This window comes from Lissotriton vulgaris, chromosome 11, assembly GCF_964263255.1.
Source record: "Lissotriton vulgaris chromosome 11, aLisVul1.2, whole genome shotgun sequence".
NCBI classification, from domain to species: Eukaryota; Metazoa; Chordata; class Amphibia; order Caudata; family Salamandridae; genus Lissotriton; species Lissotriton vulgaris.
Genome location: NC_141699.1, coordinates 826,436,841 through 826,461,190, shown reverse-complemented (window position 1 = coordinate 826,461,190; position 24,350 = coordinate 826,436,841). Strand labels below are relative to the sequence as shown.

The 24,350-nt window shown below is 51.1% G+C and overlaps 1 protein-coding gene and 1 pseudogene across 3 annotated transcripts in view; one reads left to right on the top strand and one right to left on the bottom strand.

Annotated features, from left to right (window-relative positions):
- RYK (receptor like tyrosine kinase) overlaps positions 1-24,350 on the bottom strand; it is a 906,407-nt gene that overhangs the window by 344,907 nt on the left and 537,150 nt on the right. The gene's annotated exons all lie outside the window — the stretch shown is intronic.
- LOC147683544 (small ribosomal subunit protein uS19 pseudogene) lies at positions 16,497-16,985 on the top strand (annotated as a pseudogene). Its single transcript, XR_015300987.1, has one exon. The product of XR_015300987.1 is annotated as a small ribosomal subunit protein uS19 pseudogene (transcript).

Here is a 24,350-nt window from a genome sequence, read left to right as displayed (position 1 = left end):
ATATGATTAATTTGGCACTCAGACTTGATAGCCGGATGGCTGAGAGAGGAGGGGATCGAAGGAAATGGGAGAGGAGCTCATATAGATATGATCGATTCCCACGTAAGTTAACGGGCACAGCAGAATCTGGTCCTGAACCCATGGAAATAGGCGCCCTTAGAGCTCCAGTCTATTGAGGTACATGATGAGACACGCGGAAGTGCTGGAAGTTAATATAATAGATGCACCTCAATATGAGCTTATACTGGAATGCCATGGTTGAGTTACCACAACCCCTCCATTGATTGGAAAGCTAAGACAGTGCGATTCTTGCCGGAATATTGTCAGGAACATTTCGTTCCCTGTTTGGTTTCGCAGGTGGCGGTGTTGGCCAGTCCTTTTTTAGTGGCCACGACCGCTGAGAAGGAGGTGGTGCTAACGGTGGAGTACGTGTCCTATTGTGATGTGTTCAGCGAAAGTAAAGCAGAAATATTGCCTCCTCATACGGAATATGACTGCCGCATAGACCTGGTGGATGGTGCCACTATTCCCTCATGCAGAGTGTATGCCATGTCTGTTCCCGAAACCACCCATTTGAAGGAGTACTTAGACCATTATGTGAGCATAGGGTTCATAAGACCATCCCGCTCCCCTGCAGCCTCTCATTTGTTCTTTATAGCGAAGGCCAATGGGGATTGGAGGGCATGTGTAGACTACCGCGTCTTGAATAAAAATACCATCCGTAACAGATACCCTCTTCCCCTCATACCGGTTATGCTTGATCAAGTGAGGGAGGCAAAGATCTATACCCGCTTAGACTTGCGGGTGCTTATCACTTGGTCAGGGTCCGTGAGGGGGACGAGTGGAAAACAGCCTTTAAGAAGCGGTATGGTCTGTAGGAGTATTTAGTCATGCCCTTTGGACTATGTAACGCTCCTGCAGCTTTCCCTTTTTTTATCAACAACGTGCTGAAAGAGTACATCAATTGTTTTGTAATACATTAGGGCCTTTTGACATCAAGTGTGTGGAGCATTCTCTCCGCCAGTGACTCTGGATTTTGGAAGAACACGGGTAGTTCTATAGTCTGGTTGATATGGAACTGAGACACTACCTTGGGAAGGAATTTAGGGTTAGTGCGAAGCACCACCCTGTTAGAATGAATTTGAATAAAAGGCTCTTGGGTAGTTAGTGCTTGGAGTTCACTAACTCGTCGCAGCGACGTAATCGCTATAAGGAAAGCCACTTTCCAGGTCAATAATTGAATCTCGCAGGAATGCAGTGGTTCAAAAGGGGGACCCATCAGCCGGGTGAGGACCACATTGAGGTTCCACTCGGGAGCTGGTGGAGTCCGCGGAGGAATGACTCGTTTGAGTCCTTCTAGAAAGGCTTTAATGGCAGGCACCCTGAAGAGTGAGAGGTGCTGCTTGTTTTGGAGATAAGCAGCCATTGCAGATAAGTGTATGCAAATGGAAGCATAGGCTAGATTACATTTGTACAAATGGAAAAGATAACAAATTATGTTCTGAATAGATGCATCTAGAGGGTTAATGTTGTGGTCTGCGCAATAAATGACAAACCGCTTCCACTTCGCCGCATAGCATGCTTTAGTGGTGGGCTTCCTTGCCTCCCGGATGATGTCCATACAGTCAGGAGGTAAGTGGAGGTAGCCAAACTCTAAGACCTCAGGAGCCAGATCGCCAGGTTGAGCTGTTGCGGATCTGGGTGCTGAATGTCGCCATGGCTCTGCGTCAAAAGCCTGGGTGTGAGGCGCAGCCTTTGATGCGGTACCACGGACAGTTCCAGAAACGTGGTGTACCATGGTTGGCGAGCCCACGTTGGAGCAACCAGGATGAGAGTCATCGAGTGCTGCCTGAGTTTGCGTGCCACCAGCGGTATCAGAGGGGCTGGGGGAAAAGCGTACGCAAATTTGCCTGACCAGTGCATCCATATCGCATTGCCTTGCGACTGTGGATGTGGAAACCTGGCGGCGAAGCTTTGGCATTTTGCGTTCTCCTTTGTGGCGAACAGGTCTATCTCTGGATGACCCCACCTTTGGAAGTACGGGTGGAGTACCGATGGATGTATCTCCCACTTGTGCATTTGGTGGCTGTACCTGCTGAGCAGGTCCGCCATCTGATTGTCTTTGCCTGGGAGGTGTTCTGCCATGAGGAAGATGTTCCTCTGAATGGCCCACTTCCACATGCTCTGAGCCAGATGAGACCGCTGTGGAGAGTGTGTCCCTCCCTGCTTCTGAATGTAGTACATGGCTGTCATGTTGTCCGTCCGGATCAACACGACCTTGTTGCACAGATGTACTTTGAAGGCCTTTAGTGCCATGAAGATTGCCATCAGTTCCAGAACATTGATGTGCATCCTCCGTTGCTGTGGTGTCCATAGTCCCTGCACAGTGTAATGTAGTACATGAGCTCCCCATCCCTGGAGAGAAGCGTCCGTCGTCAGGATGATCTGTGGCACAGGCTCCAGGAACGGTCGTCCCTTGCAAAGGTTTTGTGGGTTCCTCCAATGAAGAGAGTTGTATGCCCGACCGCTCACCAACACTAGGTCTTTGAACTGTCCGTGAGCCTGACGTGCTAAGCACTCCTGAAGCGGACGCATATGTAGTCTCGCGTGCGGGACTATGGAGATGCAGGAGGCCATCATGCCTATCAACTGCATGAACACTCTTGCTGGAAGCGAGCGTTGAGGTCTGAACTTCTGTATCAGCGATTGAATGCTATTGACCCTCACTGAATTTGGCTGTGCTGTGGCTGCCAGAGTGTTTATCGTCGTCCCCAGATACTGCCGTATGTGGGCGGGTTGCAGGTGGGACTTCGGCTAATTCAGTGAGAATCCCAGATCGTGAAGGAGGTGAATGGTGTGGGACATGTGGGCGGCACACTGCTGGGCTGACTTTGCCTGAATGAGCAAGTCGTCCAGATAAGGGTAGACGTGAATGTTTTGTCTCCTCAGGTGCGCTGCCTCTGTCGCCAGGCACTTTGTAAACACCCTGGGTGCCGTGGTGACTCCGAAAGGCAAAACCTTGAACTGGTAATGTTGGTTTTGGATGGTGAAACGGAGGTATTTTCTGTGTGACTGGTGCAGCGGAAGAAATGCGTTACTTACCTGTAACAGCAGTTATCCAGTATTGGTGTCTTTCATAGATTCACATGCCTGAATCATTCCCCGTCGCCGAGACGGGAGCCTCCGGTACATAAAAAAGTAATGTCCTATAGACATACATAGAGAAAATAGGCCTAAGGGCTTCCCCTTAGCAGTCTTTCTTCGTCCTTATGTAAAAAGGACCAAACTCTCATCGTTAGCCAATCGTCTCCGACCTCCCTCTAGAACCTTCCTGGGAGGAGCCTCAGTCCCTCAGATTTTCGTACGCACCCAGCTAGGTTGGCGTAACAGTGTTAGAGAGGGATGTGAGTCCTTCCATGGGCGGCGGGAGGGTTGCATGTGAATCTATGAAAGACACCAATACTGGATAACTGCTGTTACAGGTAAGTAACGCATTTCTTATCCAGTATTTGGGTGTCTTTCATAGATTCACATGCCTGAATCAGAGTAGCTAGCAATTATATATGCACATTTGCAAAGCAAGTAGTTCTGCAGTCATGTCAGACAATATACAATCATCAACGACATGGTAAAAACAGCAGAAGCAGAAACATACAATCATAATGAATGTGCATACCTGGATGGTGGGATGTAGAAAGGCTCACCTCACTGGAAGAGATGGCGCAGCACCGCCTGGCCCACTGCTGCATCCTTCTGAAGCTCGATATCCAGGCAGTAGTGCCTGGAGAAAGTGTGCGGAGACTTCCAGGTCGCCGTCCGGCATATGTCCAAGATTGGCACTCCAGCGAATAGCGCCGCTGATGTGGACATCGCCCTGGTGGAATGAGCAGTAACACGATCAGTCAAAGGCCGTCCGGCCTGGTCGTGGCAGAACGCAATCGCCGAGGAGATCCATCTGGAGATGCTCTGTTTCGTAAGAGGCAGGCCCATTCTTGGGCTGCTGTACGCCACGAACAATTGTGTAGTCTTTCTGAGATACTTGGTTTTATCCAAGTAGAACTTTAGGCATCGTTTGAGATCCAAAGAATGCAGTGCCCGTTCCGCCGCCGTGGAAGGGTTCGCAAAGAAGGACCTAAGGACAATCGGTTCATTGAGATGAAAGTCCGAAGGCACCTTTGGTATAAATTTAGGGTTCGGTCTGAGCACCACCTTGTCCTGTCTGAATTGCATATATGGTTCCTGAATGGACAAGGCTTGTAGCTCGCCCACTCTCCTGGCCGATGTTAGGGCGAGCAAGAGCGCCGTTTTCCAAGAGAGGTGTTTGATGGATGCGCGATGAATGGGTTCAAACGGATGTCTCATGAGCTGGTTGAGTACCAGATTCAGTTGCCAGGTTGGAGGGACTTTCCTAGGCCTCGGAAAGGACCTATAGAGCCCCTTCAGGAATTGTTTGACCAGCCTACTTGACCACAGAGAAGGTCCTGAGAAAGTTCTGGTGAACCTAGAGATAGCTGCCAGGTGAACTTTAATGGATGCATGTGCTAGTCCTGACTGCGCCAATTGCAGGAGGTACGGCAATATCTGTTCAGGGGTGACGTCAAGTGGCCGCAGGCCCTGGTCCGAACACCAAATGCAGAACCTTTTCCACTTGAGCGAGTAGGTTTTGTTCGTACTACCTGCCCTCGCTTTTGCCAGAACCTCCCTGCAGTCCTGCGGGATATCTAGGTCGACGAACTCTCTGTGCTCAGGAGCCAGGCCGATAACTTGAGCGAGCGGAGGCTCGGGTGCTGTACCTGTCCATTCGACATCGTCAAGAGGTTCTGGTGTCTCTTCAGGTGAATCGGAGGTCTGATGGAGAGGCGAAGCAGATCCGAGAACCAGTGTTGTCTCGGCCAGAACGGAGCAATCAGGATCAGGGTGCAAGGCTCCGCTTTCATCTTCCGGAGAAGTCTTGGGATCATCGGAAACGGAGGAAAAGCGTACGCAAACACGCTGAACCAGCCGATGGAAAAAGCATTTCCCAGTGACCCTTGTTGGGGATGCCAGCTTGCGTAGCTTGGGCATTTGGCGTTCCCCTTGGTTGCGAACAGGTCGATTTTGGGGACACCCCACTGAGAGAAGATGTGAGTCAGAGTGTCGTCGTTTAGTTCCCACTCGTGGGAGAGGGATTTCTGCCGGCTGAGGGCGTCCGCGATGGTATTGTCCTTCCCGGGAACATAGTCCGCCTTGAGCGAGATTCCGTGCAGCACCAACCAGTTCCAGATTTTCTGCGATTCGCGTGAGAGAGAGCGACCGCGTTCCCCCTTGTTTGTTCAGATAGTGCATCGTCGTGGTGTTGTCTGTTTTGACGAGCACCGGGGAATTCTGGATGCGTGGCAGGAAGGCCTGTAGAGCAAGATATACCGCCCTCAGCTCCAAAAGATTTATATGGAGCAGTTTCTCCTGATCCTCCCATTTGCCGCTGATCTGAAGGTCCTGGAGAACCGCGCCCCAGCCCTCCAGGGAGGCGTCCGTCGTGATTACCAGAGGGGTCGGCGGGAGGAGAAACGGCAAGCCAGTCGTAAGATTCTTTCGACGTCTCCGCCATTGCAAACCTTTGGAAATGCCTGGCGTTATCCGTACCGTGTCGTCGAACGAGCCAGTACTTTGAGTCCATTGTCTCGTGAGAGCTTCCTGCAAGGGGCGCATCCTGAGCCTGCAGTGAGGGATGAGCAGTATCCAGAAGACATCATTCCGAGTAAGGAGGTGTAAGTCCGGACTTTGAGGTGTGTCTTTGCTGCCACAGCCGTGGCCAGGGACAGTATCTTGTCCGTCCTTTCCTTTGAGGGGAAGGCCCTTGCGCACTCCGTGTCCAAGGTAGCCCGAGGAAGGTAATCTGTCTCGTCGGAGTAGTGCATGATTTTTTGAGATTGAGGGTCAATCCCAGCTTCTGAAAAAGAGTGGTGCAGGCGTTGGAGGACTCGGCTGCGCCTTCGGGTGAGGGTGCCTTTACCAGCCAGTCGTCGAGGTAGGGGAAGACCTGGTGACCCAGCTGACGTAGAAAAGCCGCCACCGGTGCAAGGCACTTCGTGAAGATCCGGGGCGCGGATCTGAGGCCGAATGGTAGGACCTTGAACTGATAATGGCTGCCTGCTACCTCGAACCTCAGGAACTTTCTGTGACGCTTGAGGATGGGGATTTGGTAGTAGGCGTCCTGGAGGTCCAGGGAAGTCATGAAATCTCCCTTTTCCAGCGCGCCCAGGATTTCCTGGATTGTCACCATCCTGAATGATTGGCTCCGTAGGAAGGTGTTGAGCGCCCAGAGGTCCAAGATGGGTCTCCACTTGTCTTCCTTCTGTCGCACCAGGAAGAAGTGGGAGTAAAATCCCGTTCCCTTCAAGGATGCTGGAACCCTTTCGATCGCTCCTTTGCGTAGCATGACGGACAGTTCCTGGAGAAGGAGGCGTAGGTGCTTGTGCGTCCGTCTCAGGGGAGGCGTATTGGGGGGGATGTTTGTGAATTCGAGAGAATGTCCAAATCGTATCATTTGCAGGACCCACTTGTCCGTGGTAATTTGGTGCCAATTGGTGAGGAAATGGGTTAGTTTTCCTCCAATTTGAAAGGATGGAGACGGTGGTGGGACTGGCTGGAGTAATCGGTCACTGGCGTCCGCCAGCGCCCTTCTTGGTATTTTTGCCTCTGAAGGTAGATCTGCCATAGGAAGATTGTCTACCCTGCTGCTGCTTGTGCTGGAACCGATTTCTGTTATTGTACGAGTAAGAGGACCTGTTCTGGTAGGAACCCCTATAGGAGGACTGACCTCTGGAGCGGCCTCCCCGAAAGGACTGGTGTCGTGACTGCAGGGTGCCCAGTGCCCTGGCGGTATCGGTATCCTTCTTTATTGCCTGCAGTGCCTCATCGATTTTTTCACCAAACAGATGCTGGCCGTCGAAGGGCATGTCCAGCACCTTCGATTGAACCTCCTAGAAAGACGTAGCTCTTAGCCAGCCCTGACGGCGGAGAACCGCAGCCCCAGCGAGCTGACGGAACCCAGTCATGGCTGCATCTATAGCACAGTCTATTATTTCTGCAGCGGAATTCTGACCTTCCACAAGGAGAGCCTTGACCTCGCTCTGGACCGCGTCGGGCAGTTCTTGTACGTAAGGGGCAATGTCCTCCCATAGTTGGCGATTGTAGCGCCCCAGCAGGGCGATGGAGTTTGCCACCTTGATTGTCATGGCTGACGTAGTCGTGAACCTCTTTCCAATCGTGTCCAGTTTCCTGCCTTCCTTGTCAGGAGGCGCGGACAGCGGGGAGGATGGGTTGCAGGAGTGTTTCTGTGCCGCCTGAGTCACCACGGAATCCGGTTTAGGGTGGCCGTTTAGGCAAGCCGCCGCCGTAAGTGGGGCTTTATATTTCTTGTCCAGGCGTGGCACCACCGCGGGCACAGAAGCGGGCGTTAGCATCAATTTCTTGCCCTGGTCCCATAGAAATTCAATAATCGGAATAGATTTAGCAGACTTTTGGCTGTGTTTTTTGAAGTCATGCAAGAAGCATTCCGTTTCAGTCGATTCCACGACCATGTGAAACCTCTTAGCCGCCCTGTCCACCAGTTTGTGGAAGCCGCCAATGTCCGCCGGCACCGAGTCCGCTTGGCGCGGGTGCGGCGAAGCCGGAGACGACGAAGCGGGGGAGGACGCCACATATTCATCTTCGTCATGCTGGTCCGAGTGGACGTCTTGGACCTCACCTTCCTCTAATTCTTCTTCCTCCTCCTCCTCTTCTGAGGATTCCTCCGCCTGAGGTTGTACCTTGTCACGGGGTCTCACCACCTGAGGCCGGGCCTGTTCGCGGCTGCTTTGGGCGGAAGGGTGAGTCGGGGCGGACGCCGGGGCACGTGTGACAGGTGTCTGAATCCCACTGTCCGCATCCGGGAAGCGTTGTTTGTAATCTTGCAAAAGGTACCGCAGGTCATTGACAAGGGTCGCCGGCAGGCATATCATTGGGGTGACCTTCGTGCGGACACTAGCGTGGACGGAGTGCTCCTGATAAGTGAACTCCTCCTGCTCTTCATCAGTACTTTGGCATTTGACGTTAAGGTCCGAGAGAGAGGTAGCGGGACCTGGCTGGTCTTCCGCTTCAGACTCCTCACTTTGCAAGATGTCCTGAGGTGGCTGCTTTTCCACTCTGCTCGGAGACGTTGATTCCGGGGTAATCTGCACCCTGGTAGTTTTGCCAGACGTGGACTGCCATCCTGCCAAGGTGGAGGGAGCCGTTGACGGTGTTAACGAGAGGGCCGACACCTCGACTAGCTTGGATTTCTTCCATGGCGCCGACAGCGCTGTCTCCGTCGACGATTCGCCCGTGGTCGGAGCTTCTGTCGTCAACGATGACCTGACCGAGGACGGGGTAGTCGACGGCACCTTTGCCGCGGGCGACGATATCGACGTCGATGATGTCGTCGTCGATGCACACGTCGACTGCAAACCCGGTGTCGGAGCCTTCGTCGACACTGCCGTTGAGACCTGCGTCTTCGGCGTCGACTCCTTCGTCGACGGCTTAGTGTTCAAGCCTCCTGTCGACGTCTTCTTTGTCGACGGTGGGTTCTTCGGTAGCGATTTTGACGACTATGGGCTCGTCAACGCTAACGTCGTCGGCGGGGACTCCGTCGTCGACGAGGTCTTCGTCTTCGACGATGATTTCAGCTGAATGATAGAGGAAACAGGTCTACCTGAGGACAAGGATGTAGTCGTGGTTGCCGCCGCTGAGGGCGACAACGCTGACGTTGTCGACACGGTGGTCGTGACCGAGGTAGTCCTCTGGGCATGTCTAGGAGTAGACGTAGCAGGCTTTTTGAAAGTTTGATCGTCTCGACCAGACACTCAAGATGTCGTAGATCTCGCCTCTGAAGACTTCTTGTGTGCCTTCTTAGGAGGAGTGTCTGTATGGCCAGGGGAATGTACCCTGGGCCTCTTTTTAGAGACTTTCGAGGACATGGAAACACTGCCTTCTGAAGATTCCAGAGTGTCTCTGTCCTTAAGCCTGTCGAGCCATGCGAGAAGGCGAGCTTCTCTATCCTTCACAGTCTTTTTAGGGAAGGCTCTACACACCCTGCATTTGTCAGAGACGTGGTCAGGGTACAGGCAATACAACCACAGATCGTGCTCATCATCCACATGGATCCGTTTCTTTCCACATGAGGAGCAGGCCTTGAAAAGGGCTTTCTTCTGCGATTCCGACATGGAAGAGGCCTTTTTCTGCGATTCCGACATGGAATAAGGCAGTGAAGGGAACACGCACTGTAAGAACAGTGCAGTGAAGCAGACTATTGAAGATTTGAGATCGAAGAAGCACTTTCAAAGAAAGTTAGATGATTTCGAAGGAAACCTGAGGAGAGCTCAGGCTGGAGACTCCCTAGCACAACGTGCGGTAGAAAATCTGAGGGACTGAGGCTCCTCCCAGGAAGGTTCTAGAGGGAGGTCGGAGCCGATTGGCTAACGATGAGAGTTTGGTCCTTTTTACATAAGGACGAAGAAAGGCTGCTAAGGGGAAGCCCTTAGGCCTATTTTCTCTATGTATGTCTATAGGACATTACTTTTTTATGTACCGGAGGCTCCCGTCTCGGCGACGGGGAATGATTCAGGCATGTGAATCTATGAAAGACACCCAAATACTGGATAATGTGAAAATACGCATCCTTTAGGTCTAAAGTTGCGAGGAAATCCCCTTGACTGAGCAACGGGAGTACCTGCTGCAGGGTCAACATATGAAAGTGCTCCGATAAAATGTACTGATTGAGGGGTCTGAGGTCGAGTATGGGTCTGAGGGACCCGTCCTTTTTTGGAATCAAGAAGTACAGTGAGTAAACTCCTGTGCCTCTTTCTTCCACAGGCACAAGCTCGATTGCCCCTTTTTGCAGCATGACTAGTACCTCCTTCTGCAATAAGTGCAAATGCTCGGCAGACATAGGACGGTGTCTTGGGGGTATGTTGGGTGGAGTGGATGTTGACTTCAGACAATAACCGTACTGGACAAGTTTTGTGACCCACCTGTCTGTGGTGATGGACTTCCAGACTGGCAGGAACTGATGAAGTCTCCCCCCTACCGGTGTTGCGTGGTCTGGGGGGCAGTGACAAGGCATCACTGTTTGTTGTTGTTGGCAGAGGATCTGGAGTTGTTGTTTCCTCTGCCTCTGCCCTTGGCGCTGTTCCCACGATATCCACCACGATTCTGTTTGGTGTAGGTGGATTGTGTGCTGCCCTTATAATACTGCGTGGTTTGTGAGCTTTGGCCTCTGGAAACACCTCTATTGCTTGAGCGACGAAAAGAACCACCCCTGAATTGCTGGGACTGCAAGGCCCCCATGGACTTAGCAGTGTCAGTGTCCTTCTTTATCTTTTCTAAGGTGGTGTCCACCTCTGGGCCGAACAGACGATCAGGGTTAACTGTTTGATTAAGAATGGTGGTCTGTATCTCTGGCTTAAATCCCGAGATTCAAAGCCAGGCATGTCGTCTGAGCATGACGCTAGTGTTGACAGCTCTGGCCGCGGTGTCAGCCGCGGCCAGTGCACATTTAATAGAAGCATTGGATATTAGCTTCCCCTCTTGGATGAGCATCTCCGCTGCCTCTTTGTATTCGTCTGGCAGGTGCTGCAACAGGGTCTCTAGTGTGTCATAGTGTGCCCTGTCATACCTCGCTAGAAGTGCCTGTGTATTGGTAATGCGCCAGATATTGGCCGCTTGAGCTGCCACCCTTTTCCCTGATGCCTCAAACACCTTTGATTCTTTATCTGGGGGAGGAGCATCACCCGTTGTTTGAGAATTAGCCCTCTTCCGGGCATTAGAAACAACAAGAGAGTCTAGAGGGAGCTGTCCCTTGATGTAAGTAGGGTCAGTAGGTGCTGGCTTATAGTTCTTCTCTATCCTAGGGTTTATCACCCTGGCTCTGGTAGGCTCCTTAAAAATGTCCCCAGCATGCTTTAAGACACCTTTTAACATAGGGAAAGTCTTCACAGTCCTCTCCGAGACGGAAAAGGTGTCAAAGAGAAAGTCCTCCTCAATGGGGTCAGCATGGAGCTGGACGTCATGGTTCTTAGCCGCCCGTTCAATGAGGGCATGAAAAGCCGCATAATCCTCAGTGGGTGACGTTTTCACCCCGTAGAGTTGAGTGTCCAGGGCAGAGTGAGGGTCACCTGGGTCAGCCCCAGCTGCCCAGGGCTCATTGACATCATCAGGGTCTGTTTAGACAGGATAGCTGTACTCATCCTCATCATCACCCTCACCAGCTTCCACGTCAGAGTAAGTGGGCGAGGCATTATGGGCATGTGGAGAGAGTGGTTCCACAAGAACAGGAGTCGAAGTGGAATCCTTCTTCTTCAAAGGAATCTTGTAGGACTCCATAGGCCTTTCCGGGGCAATTTTCCGTTTATGCAGGGAAAGCTTGCCCGTTTCAGGATCAATAAAGTGTTCACGTTGTTCCTCCAACGAAGATTGTCGATGCTTCTGGGTTGGAACCCCTGTGGTCGACTTCGGCACCGAGCGCACCGTCTCTGGGACACCCGTTCCCAACTTCGGGGAGAAAGCCTTCGGCGCCACCTCCGGCGGCAACGTGAAATGGATGGGCGTCGACCCCTTCTGAGGCTTCTCAACCGGCTTCGAGGGCGGAGCATCTTTAGGGCTGACTGTCGAGTCCTTCTCCCTGATGCGCTGTAGGGAGTCGGTCACCTTCTTGGTGAAAGCGGCAGACGGCTGCACCGAGTCGCCGGGATCCTTCGAGGCACCACTAGACGTGGACTCGTGGGTTGCACCGCTCTTGGCCTTATCTTGTTGGCGCGGAGTCTCGAGAGCCTTCGGATCACCGAGCCCCTTATTGGCGTCGACCTTCTTCGGCGCCGATTTACTTGACCACCTTGACTTTTGTCTTCGGCGTGGCAGACTTAGTCTCAACGCCCTTGACTTGTGTCTTCGGCTCGACCACAGCCTTGTGCTTCGTCGACGCCGACGGCTCAGAGTGCTTGGATCCGACCAAGGTAACTTGCACTTTCGGTTTCGTGGAGGGTACCGGTGCTTTCGCCTGTGTCGAGACCGCTGGTTTTGCTTTCGGTTTAGATCTCAGGGCGCGGCTCAATAGTAATGTCCGTAGCCGAGCCCGAAGGCGGGGCCGTAGAACCCATTGCAAGGTTTTGGGTAAGGCCTACTGGCGATCCCTCGACCTGAGCCTGTTGAAGCGGTACGGCCCCAATATCTGTTTGAGGTAGCTCTTCACTCGAGCTATCTTCCATGGCCCCAAAGGCCCCTTCATCGTCTCCTACCTCTTGGACGACTTCTTCGGCCTCAAACATTTCAGCGTCGTAGTCTACCTCCGACGCGGTATTCGACAAGGTTTCTTCAACTTCCCGGTCACCTCCATCATCCCCGACATCGAAGATGTCCACAGGCGCCAGTGCAGTCTGCTGGGCCTCCTGGCGCGCAGCACATCGATGCTTAAGCGTCTTCTTGGACCTGAAACGGGAACAAGCCATGCAACTGGCTTCATCATGATCCGGCGACAGACACTTGTTGCACACCGGGTGGACGTCGATGTGGGGATACTTGGAGTTGCACACGGGACATCTCTTGAACGGACTACGGTCCATGATGATCAGTCGATAGCGTCTTCGATTGGGCCTTCCGCGTCGAGAGCACGCGGCTCTGTAGACTCCGGCTCCGACCGAACCGGAACGAGTAGGCACCGAACGCTAGACAATACCGACGAATAAGACTAAAGACCTTTTGGCCTTAAGAAAGTTTATCGATTCAGACAGAGTGAACCAATATACATCCGAACCCAATGGCGGAAAAAAACAATCTGAGGATGGAGTCGATGCCCATGCCACTGTAGTCCAGGGGAGGAGCCACCTATCTCGTGATACTTCGAAGACTCTTCCAGGACAACAATGTGCGATCATCCGGACCCAACACTAGGCGGCGATCTATGCACAAGATATGAATTCAGCAGCCCACATGCCTCGAACCTTGCTGTTTGTTCTGTCTTGTTCGGAAGGTTCCTTGGTTACGGACCAATTCGGCTCGGTTTTCAGAGCATTATGCTTGCCCAGGGCCTTTCCTCTTGGCCCCTTGCTTCCGGGTTTGCACTTTTCGTATTCTACGGTCGGCTGGGGAACTGGCTGCTTGCTCGCTTCCTGGGGAGTGTGCAGAGGAATCCCAGTCGTCAGAAGCATGAGTTGAACGCTTTCAGACCTGTTCTGAACTTTCCTTTAATATTACCCCGTTGTTTGGTTCTGTTTCTATTTACACGACGGGTCACATTTTTGTTTGCCTTGTGAGCGGAGCGCTGTGGTTTCGCCACGCGCTACCGTTACGAAGTCCCACAGTAGCTGGGCGGATTTGGAGGCTGGTGTTAAGGTACATTTGTTAATGAATGCCAAGGGATATATGTGCTGAACTCATACAAGGGAAGATAGTAGTAGGAAGCTACATATTGCCGTTTGTTTACCTGTTACTTTGTTAACTTCGGAATGGGTGATGGAACCCATTTCTAATGACATTGGATATATGTCGATTTAAAAAAGACCAGGAGAAGGATTTCTCTTTTATGTTTCTGAGAACAGTATTTTCAAAGGAGCTTCTTTTCGTTATAAACATTAACACTAGGGGGTATGTGTTTTCCCACCGATCCATTCCGCATGAAGTATTCTACTACTCATGGGTCTGATGAATAATCGGTCTTTTCTACCAGTATGCATCTGTTCTTGGCATGTAGGGCTGCTGACATTCATATCTGTGCATAGATCGCCGCCTAGTGTTGGGTCCGCATGATTGCACATTGTTGTCCTGGAAGAGTCTTCGAAGTATCACGAGATAGGTGACTCCTCCCCTGGACTACAGTGCGCATGGGCATCCCCTCTATCCTCAGGTTGTTTTTCGCCATTGTGGCAGAGATGGAGTGTAATACAGTGAGTGATGTCCATGCTACATAGTAATTCTGAATGCTACAGCTGCTACAGGCGCCGGGGAGGAGGGTGGGCGATATGAATGTCAGCAGCGGTACATGCCAAGAACAGATGCATACTGGTAAGTAGCATATTCGGTTCGAGGCATGTGGGCTGCTGAATTCATATCTGTGCATAGATTACATAGCAGTCCCTCCTGTTAGCGGCGGCTGCCCGTGCCAGCTGCAGCAGTCGGAAAAAGAGTTTTGAGAATAGCCTGTCCTACATCTGCCTGCTGTCTTGAATGTACATCTACGCAGTAGTGTTTAGTAAATGTATGTATAGTGGACCATGTGGCTGCTCTACATATCTCTTCTAAAGGAATATTCCCCAGGATAGCCATGGACGCTCCTAACTTACGTGTGGAGTGTGCTCTTGGAGGAATGGTTAGTGTGCGTTTAGCCTTTGCATAGCAAATCTGTATACACTTAACGACCCATCTGGCTATTCCTGCTTTGGAAATGGGGTTGCCTTTGTGCTGTGGGGAAAAGGGAACAAGCAGTTGTTTTGTTTTCCTGAAATCCTGTGTTGTGTCTATATAGTACATAAGAGCCCTCTTGACATCTAATGTGTGTAGAGATCTCTCTACGACATTTTCCGGATTAGGATAGAAAACTGGCAGTTCTATGGTTTGGTTCATGTGGAACTGCGAAATCACCTTAGGCATGAATGTAGGGTTGGTGCGTAGTACAACCCTATTTGCATGGACCTGTATGAATGGCTCTTGAATGGTTAGTGCCTGGAGTTCACTAACTTCTCAGTGAGGTAATGGCTACTAGGAAAGCAACTTTCCAGGTCAGAAATTGAATCTCACAAGAGTGTAGAGGTTCAAAAGATGGTCCCATCAGTCTGGTGAGGACCACATTCAGGTTCCAGACTGGTGAAGGTGGGTGTCTGGGAGGGATCACTCTTTTAAGTCCCTCCAGAAAAGCTTTAATGGCAGGCACTCTGAATAGTGAGAGGTGCTGCCTGTTCTGAAGATAAGCTGCTATTGAGGATAAATGTATACGAATGGAACTGTACGCTAGATTACATCTGTATAAGTGCAACAAATAACAGATAATGTTTTGAATTGATGCATCCAGTGGGTTAATGTCATTATTGTTACAATATATGACAAACCTTTTCCATTTAGCCGCATAACATGCTCTGGTTGTGGGTCTTCTTGCCTCCTTGATGATATTCATACATTCTGGTGGCAAGTTGAGGTAGCCAAATTCTAAGACTTCAGGAGCCAGATCGCCGGGTTGAGCTGTTGCGGATCTGGGTGCTGAATTTCGCCATGGCTCTGCGTTAAAAGTCTGGGTGTTAGCTGCAGTCTTTGATGCGGTACCACAGAAAGTTCTACTAGCGTGGTGTACCATGGCTGGCGTGCCCACGTCGGAGCAACCAGGATGAGTGTCATCGAGTGTTGCTTCAGCTTGCGTGCCACCAGCAGTATTAGAGGTGCTGGGGGAAAAGAGTACGCAAATCTGCTTGACCAGTTCATCCATATCGCATTGCCCTGTGACTGCGGATGTGGGAACCTGGCAGCGAAGCTTTGGCATTTTGCGTTTTCCCTTGTGGCGAATAGGTCTATCTCTGGATGACCCCACTGCTGGAAGTACGGTTGGAGTACTGATGGATGTATCTCTCATTCGTGCATCTGGTGGCTGTGTCTGCTGAGCAGATCCGCCATCTGGTTGTCCTTGCCCGGGAGGTGTTCCGCTATGAGGAAGATGTTCCTTTGAATGGCCCACTTCCACATGCTCTGAGCCAGATGAGACATCTGTGGAGAGTGTGTTCCTCCCTGCTTCTATATGTAGTACATGGCAGTCATGTTGTCCGTCCGGATTAACACGACCTTGTTGCACAGATGTACTTTGAAAGCTTTCATTGCCATGAAGATTGCCATCAATTCCAGAAGGTTGATGTGCATCTTCTTATGCTGTGTTGTCCATAGTGCCTGCACTGTGTAGTGGAGTACATGAGCTCCCCATCCCTGGAGAGATGCGTCAGTCGTCAGTATAATCTGTGGCACAGGCTCCTGGAACGGTGGGCCCTTGCAAAGGTTTTGTGGGTTCCACCAATGCAGAGAGTTGTACGCCCGACCCCTCACCAACACTAGGTCTTTCCATTGTCCTTGAGCCTGATTCCACCGACGTGCCAAGCACTCCTGAAGCGGGCGCATATGTAGTCTCGAGTGCGGGACTATGAAGATGCAGGAGGCCATCATACCGATCAACTGCATGAACACTCTTGCTGGAAGCGAGTGTTGGGGTCTGAATTTTTGTATCAGCAATTGCATGCTGTTTATCCTCACTGAATTTGGTTGAGCTTTGGCTGCCAGAGTTCCTATTGTCGCGCCCAGGTACTGTCGCACGTGGGCGGGCTGAAGATGTGACTTTGGATAATTCAGCGAGAATCCCAGATTGTGAAGAAGATGAATGGTGTGGGACATGTGGCTGGCACACTGTTGGGCCGTCTTTGCTTGAATAAGCCAGTCATCCAGATAAGGGGAGACATGTATGTGCTGTCTCCTTAGGAATGCTGCTACTGCCGCCAGGCAGGGCGGAAGTCGAGCAGAAGAAGAAGCGAACCTTCAGGAAGTTCACCTACCGGGGAGTGGACCTGGACCAGCTGCTGGACATGTCCTATGAGCAGATCATGCAGCTGTACTGCGCCCGCCAGCGCCGGCGGCTGAACCGGGGCCTGCGCCGCAAGCAGCACTCCCTCCTGAAGCGCCTCCGCAAAGCCAAGAAAGAGGCTCCGCCCATGGAGAAGCCAGAGGTGGTGAAGACTCACCTGCGCGACATGATCATCCTCCCGGAGATGGTGGGCAGCATGGTGGGCGTGTACAACGGGAAGACCTTCAACCAGGTGGAGATCAAGCCTGAGATGATTGGCCATTACCTTGGTGAATTTTCGATCACTTACAAGCCTGTCAAGCACGGCCGACCGGGTATCGGTGCCACTCATTCTTCTCGGTTCATTCCTCTGAAGTAAATGGCATCTGTTTGTAAATAAAGTTTTCTCTTTTTACTGCCGCCAGGCACTTTGTGAACACCCTGGGTGCAGTCGTTACTCCGAAAGGGAGGACTTTGAACTGATAATGTTGATCTTGAATAGTGAACCTGAGATACTTTCTGTGTGATGGGTGTATGGGTATATGGAAATACGCATCTTTTAGATCTAGCGTTGCGAGGAAGTCTCCCTGACTGAGTAACGGTAGAACCTGCTGTAAGGTGAGCATATGAAAATGTTCTGACAGAATGCATCTGTTTAGAGGCCTTAGGTCCAGTATGGGTCTGAGAGACCCGTCCTTTTTGAGTATTAAGAAATACAGAGAGTACACCCCTAAGCCTTGGTCTTCTACAGGCACGAGCTCTATGGCTCCTTTTTGCAGCATGTTGACGACCTCCTGCTGCAATAAGTGTAAGTGCTCTGCGGACATAGGACGGTGTCTTGGTGGTATGTTGGGTGGAGTGGATGTCAGTTCTAGACAGTACCCGTACTGGACAATGTCTCTCACCCACCTGTCTGTGGTGATGGATTTCCAGACCGGCAGGAACTGTTGCAGACTCCCCCGACAGGTGTTATATGGTCGTGGGGCAGTGACAGGGCGTCACTGTTTGTTATTGGCTGAGGATCTGGAGTTGTTGTTTCCTCTTCCTCTGCCCTTGATGTAGTTTCCACGATATCCACCCCTGTTGTGTTTGTTGGTGGTTTGTGTACCTCCTTTATTATACTGTGTCTGCTGTGTGTTTTGGCCTCATGAAGGTCCTCTAGTGTTGGAGCGACGAAAAGAGCCACCCCGAAACTGCTGTGACTTTGCAGTCTCAGTGTCTTTTTTAATCTTTTCAAGGGTGGTGTCAACCTCAGGTCTAAATAAGTAGTCCGGGTTAACTGGCTGATTGAGGATAGTAGTTTGTATTTCTGATTTGAATCCCGAGATTCTTAACCAGGCATGTCTTCTTAACATGACGCTAGTGTTAATGGCCCTGGCTGCAGTGTAAGCTGCGTCTAGCTCGCACTTGATGGAAGCATTGGTTATAAGCTTTCCTTCTTGGATTAGCAGCTCTACTCCCTCCTTGTACTGATCTGGTAGGTGTTGCAACAGTGTCTCAAGGGTATCATAATGGGCCCTGTCATATCTGGCGAAGAGTGTTGGCAATGCGCCAGATGTTAGCTGCCTGCGCTGCCACCCTTTTTCCCGAAGTTTCCAGTTCTTTCGACTCCTTGTCAGGAGGGGGAGCATCACCTGTAGACTGGGAGTTTGCTCTCTTACGTGCATTAGAAACAACTAATGAGTTCAATGGCAACTGTCCTCTTATATAAGTAGGGTCCACAGGTGCCGGTCTATATTTCTTTTCAATTCTAGGGTTTAATACCCTTGCTCTGGTGGTCTCCTTAAAAATGTCACCAGCATGCTTAAGGACCCCTTTTAGCATGGGCAGAGTCTTGACGGTTCTTTCCGAAGTGGAGAAGGTGTCGACCAGAAAATCTTCCTCAACAGGGTCAGCATGTAGTTGCACATCATGGTTACCCGCCGCTCTCTCAATAAGGGTGTTAAAGGCAGTAGTGTCCTCAGTAGGAGACGTTTTTACATTGTATGTATGTGTGTCAGGGGCATTCTGTGGATTCCTTGGGTCAGCTGGGTCTGCCCATGGTTGGGTCTGATCGTCGGGATCAGTGTCCACATGATAAGTGTCATCCTCATTATCGTCATCCCCTGCATCCACATCTGTGTATGTGGGTGAAAAAGACTGAGGTTCCGGACCAAAGGATTGCAGAGGTTCCACAAGAACTGGTGATGTGGTTGAATCCCTCTTCTTCTTTAATGGAATCTTATACGACTCCATGGGTGTTTCTGGTATTATTTTCCTCTTATACATGGATAGTCTACCGGTGTCCAAGTCGATGAACTGCCTCGACTCCTGTTCTTCAGGCTCCTCTGTAGCCCCCACTACCATCGACACTCCTTTAATGGCTCCAATACCCTTTTTCGGTTCGAACATCTTCGGTCGCACCATCGGTGGCAACCCGAATTTGATTGGTGTCGATGCGGTCTGAATGTTTCCGACCAACTTCGGGGTTGGGGCCTTCTTCGGTCCGACCGTTGTAGCCTTTTCTTTGATGCGTTGGAGGGACTCCGACACCGGTTTGGATACGAATGGGGTCGGCTGTGTCGACTCGACAGGGTCCTCGGAGCCAGTCTTTGTCTTGGTCTTAGGCCTTAGGATCGACCCGCTCTCTTGGTTTGAGCCTCTTGTCTGTGTCGACTCTCTTCGGCGCCGACTTTGTCGGTTCGACAGCCTTGACCTTGGTCTTCGGTGCCCCAACCTTCGGCTCGATGACCTTTTTAAACTTCTCAGTATCGATGGCAATCTTCTGTTTCCTCGGCTCGGAGGGGCTTGAGGCCCTGGAACCGACCAAGACAGCTGCACTTTTGATTTCGTTTTTGGTAGTGATGCTTTCGGTTTCGATTTCTTTGGATCGACCGATAGCATTTTCGATTCTGATGGCTCTTTATATATGTTCATAGCCGGGCCTTTATGCGGGGCTGCAGAACAATTCGATAGATCTTGGGTAAGTCCTTGTGGCAATCCCTCGACCTGAGCCTTATCGAGTGCTTCGTCGGCCCCTGTATCAACGGTTGGGCCTAGCTCCTCGCCTGAGCTATCCTCTACGGCCCCAAGGGCCTCTGCGTCGTCTCCTACCTCATCGACGACGTTTTCTTCTTCTTCCAATATCTCTTCCTCTTCGGCGTCATACTCTGAGTCATGCTCCGAAACAGGATCCGAGTGTTCTTCCCGATCATCCAGATCAATGACCTCTTCGTCTTCGGTCCCAAAGATGTTTTCTGGATAAGGCGCTGATCTCTGCGACTCTAATCGAGCCGCGCGTCAAATCCGAAGAGTTTTCTTCGACCTGAACCGGGCACAGGCCATACAGTTGGCTTCGTTGTGATCCAGGGACAGGCACTTGTTGCACACCAGGTGGACATCGATGTGCGGGTATTTGGCATTGCAAATTGGACACCTCTTGAATGGGCTTTTTTACATCGTAGATCGAAGATCGGGTCGAGTGTGGGAAAAAAAACGTCTGATTCCTCGATGTCCTTTTGAAGCAAAGTTATCGGCACCGAACAAAACTATACCCGCGCTGTCGAAAGCCTTTTGGCTTTGTAGAAAGTTTTCCTAACTTGAGCTAAGATAGTAACATCCGAACCCAATGGCGGAAAAAAACAATCTGAGGATGGAGGGGATGCCCATGCGCACTGTAGTCCAGGGGAGGAGTCACCTATCTTGTGATACTTCGAAGACTCTTCCAGAACAATGTGCAATCATCTGGACCCAACACAAGGCGGCGATCTATGCACAGATATGAATTCAGCAGCCCACATACCTCGAACTAGAGAGTTCAAGTTCAAAAATTTGTATAGCGCACTACTCACCCAGAGGGTCTCAAGGCGCTTGAGGGAGGGGGGGTGCTTTACTTATCAAATATCCAAGTTTTTAGTTGTTTTCTGAAGGAGAGGTGGTTCTGTGTAAGGCGGAGGTCGGAGGGGAGAGAATTCCAGGTCTTGGCCGCTAAGTATAAGAAGGATCTTCCCCCCCATGGTGGCTCTTTGGATGCGTGGAATAGCGGCGAGGGCTTGATTGGACGATCGTAGTTGGCGGGTGGGGGTGTAAAAGGACAGGCGGGTGTTGAGGCATTCGGGTCCTAGGTTGTAGAGGGCTTTGTGTGCGTGGGTGAGGAGACGGAACGTTATTCTCTTGTTGACGGGGAGCCAGTGGAGGTCTTTTAGGTGACCGGAAATGTGAGCATGGCGGGGGATGTCTAGGATGAGTCTGGCTGAGGCTTTCTGGATGCGTTGGAGTTTTTTCTGTAGTTTGGCTGTCGTTCCGGCGTAAAGGGTGTTTCCCTAGTCCAGTCGGCTTGTGACCAGTGCATGGTTGATCGTCTTTCTTGTTTCGGTGGGGATCCAGCGGAAGATTTTTTTGAGCATACGTAGAATGTTGAAGCATGATGATGAGACGGTGTTGACTTGTCTGGTTATCGAGAGGGTGGAGTCCAGGATGAAGCCCAGGTTACGTGCGTGGTCCGTTGGTATGGGTGCGTTTCCCAGGGCCGGTGGCCACCATGAGTCGTCCCAGGCGGAGGGGGATGATCCTAAGATGAGGACTTCCGTTTTGTCTGAGTTCAGTTTTAAGCGGCTGTTCTTCATCCACTCGGCTACTTCTTTCATCCCTTCGTGTAGGTTGGTTTTGGCGGTGTTTGGGTCTTTGGTGAGGGAGAGGATCAGCTGGGTGTCTGCGTAGGAGAGGATGTTGAGGTTGTGTTGGCGTGCTATGGATGCGAGGGGACTCATGTATACGTTGAAGAGGGTTGGACTGAGTGATTATCCTTGTGGTACACCGCAGATGACTTCGGTGGCCTCTGATCTGAAAGGGTTGAGGCGGACTCTCTGGGTTCTTCCGGGGAGGAACGAGATGATCCAGTCCAATGCTTTTCCTTGTATTCCGACGTTGTTAAGGCGTTGTATAAGGGTGCTATGACAGACTGTGTCGAAGGCTGCGGAGAGGTCAAGTAGGATGAGGGCAGCTGTTTCTCCGTTGTCCAGTAGAGTTCGAATGTCGTCTGTTGCTGCGATGAGGGCGGTCTCGGTGCTGTGTTTGGCTCGGAAGCCGGACTGTGAAGGGTCGAGGGATTTGTTGGATTCGAAGAAGGTGGCAAGCTGACCGTTGACGGCTTTCTCAATGACTTTGGCAGGGAATGGGAGGAGCGAAATAGGGCGGTAGTTCTTAAGTTCAGTGGGGTCTGCTGTGGGTTTCTTCAGGAGGGCGCTGAGTTCGGCATGTTTCCATCTTTCCGGGAAGGTAGCGGAGTTGAGGGAGCAGTTGATGACGTCTCGGAGATGGGGTTGGATAATGGAGTCTGCTTTGTTGAAAATGTGGTGGGGACAAGGGTCGGTTGGCGATCCTGAGTGGATGGAGTTCATCAGGCGGATGGTGTCTTCAGTGGTTATTGGGTGCCAGGTGCAAAGGTTGTTGGAGGGGGGTTTTAGTTCGGAGGAGGTTGGGGTGGACTGGTCTCCAAAGCTGTTATGTATGTCAGCGATTTTGTTGTGGAAGAACGAGGCTAGAGAGTCGCAGAGGTTTTGGGAGGGAGTGATGCCGTTGGTGCCGGCGGTGGGGTTGGTAAACTCTTTGACGATTTTGAATAGTTCCTTGCTGTTGTGGGCGTTGTTGTCGAGTCCATCCTTGAGTGATGATTTCTTGGTGTATCGGATCAGTTGGTGGTGTTTGCGGGTGGCGTTCTTGAAGGTGGTCAGGTTGTCAGTGGTTGGGTTTTTTCGCCAGGCTTTCTCGAGGGTGCGACAGATCTTCTTGGATTTCTTAAGGTCATCATTGAACCAGGGTGCTTTTTTGCTACCTTGCTTGATTTGATGGTTTTTCAAGGGTGCTAATTCGTCAGCGCTGTGGGTGATCCATTGTGTGAGGTTGGTGGCTGCTTGGTTTGGGTCTGATGATTTGGCAGGAGGGTTTTAGTGAAGTGATGTGAGGAGCTGGTCGGTGGTAATTTTGTTCCAGTTTCTGCGGGGAATTGGTTGAGGGTGGTTGTGGGTCGTGGTCTTATTGTAGTTGAAGTGAACGCAGCTGTGGTCCGTCCAGTGGAGAGCTATGGTGTGATTGAAGGAGATGCGCTTGCTGGAGGTGAAGATTGGGTCGAGCGTGTGCCCGGCATAGTGAGTGGGGGTGTCAACGAGTTGTTTGAGTCCAAGATTGGCAAGGTTGTCTAGAAGGGTGGTGGTGTTGCTGTCGTTCTTTTCCAGGTGGAAGTTGAGGTCACCCAGTAGAATGTAGTCCTCGGAGGGGAGGGCGTGTGGGCTGATGAAGTCAGTGATGTCTTCGCTGAATTGTGTGCGGGGTCCTGGTGGCCTGTAGATGAGGGTGCCTCTGAGTGTGGTCTTGGGGTCGGTGTGGACCTGGAAGTGAAGGTGTTCGGCAGATGCGAGGTTATCGTCGGAACTGGTCGTGATGCGGATGTGTTCTTATGGACGATGGCGATGCCTCCTCCTGTTTGGTTGATGCGGTCCTTTCGGATGATCTTGTAGCCGTCCGGGATGGCTATGGCGATGTCGGGCTTTGATGAGGCGTTCATCCAGGTTTCTGTAAGAAAGGCAACGTCCGGCGATGTGGTGTCGAGTAGGTTCCAGCGTTCAAATGCGTGTCTGTGGACCGAGCGGGTGTTGAGCAGGATGCACTTCAGGTGGTTAGTGTCGGAGCTCTCTTCACCACTGGTACATTGAAGAAACTATTAATTGCGAGTCCTCTGGCATAAGCCAAGACAGTAGATAGGTGAATCTTAAGTTACTCGTAGATGAATCTGTTACCCATTAGGTAGGTGAGGTGCATTAGTATGGTGTTGTACTCCATTCTGGTTTCTAACCTTCAGCGATCCTTGGAGCCAGTGCATGTATGTGTTCCATTTTGCAGTGTAGCACTTTCGTGTGTTTAGTTTACCTCTGAGGATTTCCATTGTCATGTAAGGGATCTGGAGATGGCTGAATTCTAGGTACCAGGCTACTAGGTGAAGTGTGGCCGCTTCTGGGGACCCTTTAGGCACCCCTGAACTAACAGCAGATCTTCAGTGTTTTTAAGGAGAGTTTTCTCAATGCAATATCTCTACAAGTACTGAGTAACAGGTCTGTCAGGCACATTGTGGGGCGAGGAGGATGAGAGAAATGTCAATTTTACTGAGCTTGTCTAGCAGTCTTGGGATCAGGGGAATCAGTGGAAAAGCGTAACCAAATGTCCCTTACCAGTCTATCGACAGGGCATTCCCCTTGAAATGGTGGTGCAGGTATCTCGGTGCAGTCTTGACATTTTGTATTCTTTTGACTTATGAAGAGGTCTATGCTTGGTATGCTTCACTTGCTGAAAATGTCATCCAGTAATTCCTGCTTTAGATCCCACCTGTGGGATGCTTAGTTTGTCTGCTTCACTGCTATGTATGCGTGAGAGGTGTTCTTGCTACCAGGGTTGTAGAGCTTTGAATTTCTTATTTCCATAGGTCTTGTGCTAGCTATAATAGTTGGAAAGCTCTTGTCCCTACGTGTTTGGGAAGGCACAAAGCTTTTGGGCAGTCCATCTGTATCAACACAGTTTTCCTCTTCTTGTGTGCTCAGAAGACTATCAAGGTTAGGAACACGGTCTTTAGTTCGAGGAGATTTATGTGTGCTGTCACCTGTGTGGGGCTCGAGAGACATCTGATCCTCAGGTAGTTCATGTGTGCCTCCCACCTTGTGCTGGATGCTTCTGAGGCCATCATACCAATTAAATTCATTTTAGTCCTCACTACCAGAGACTGACACAACAGGTAAAGGCGAGTTTG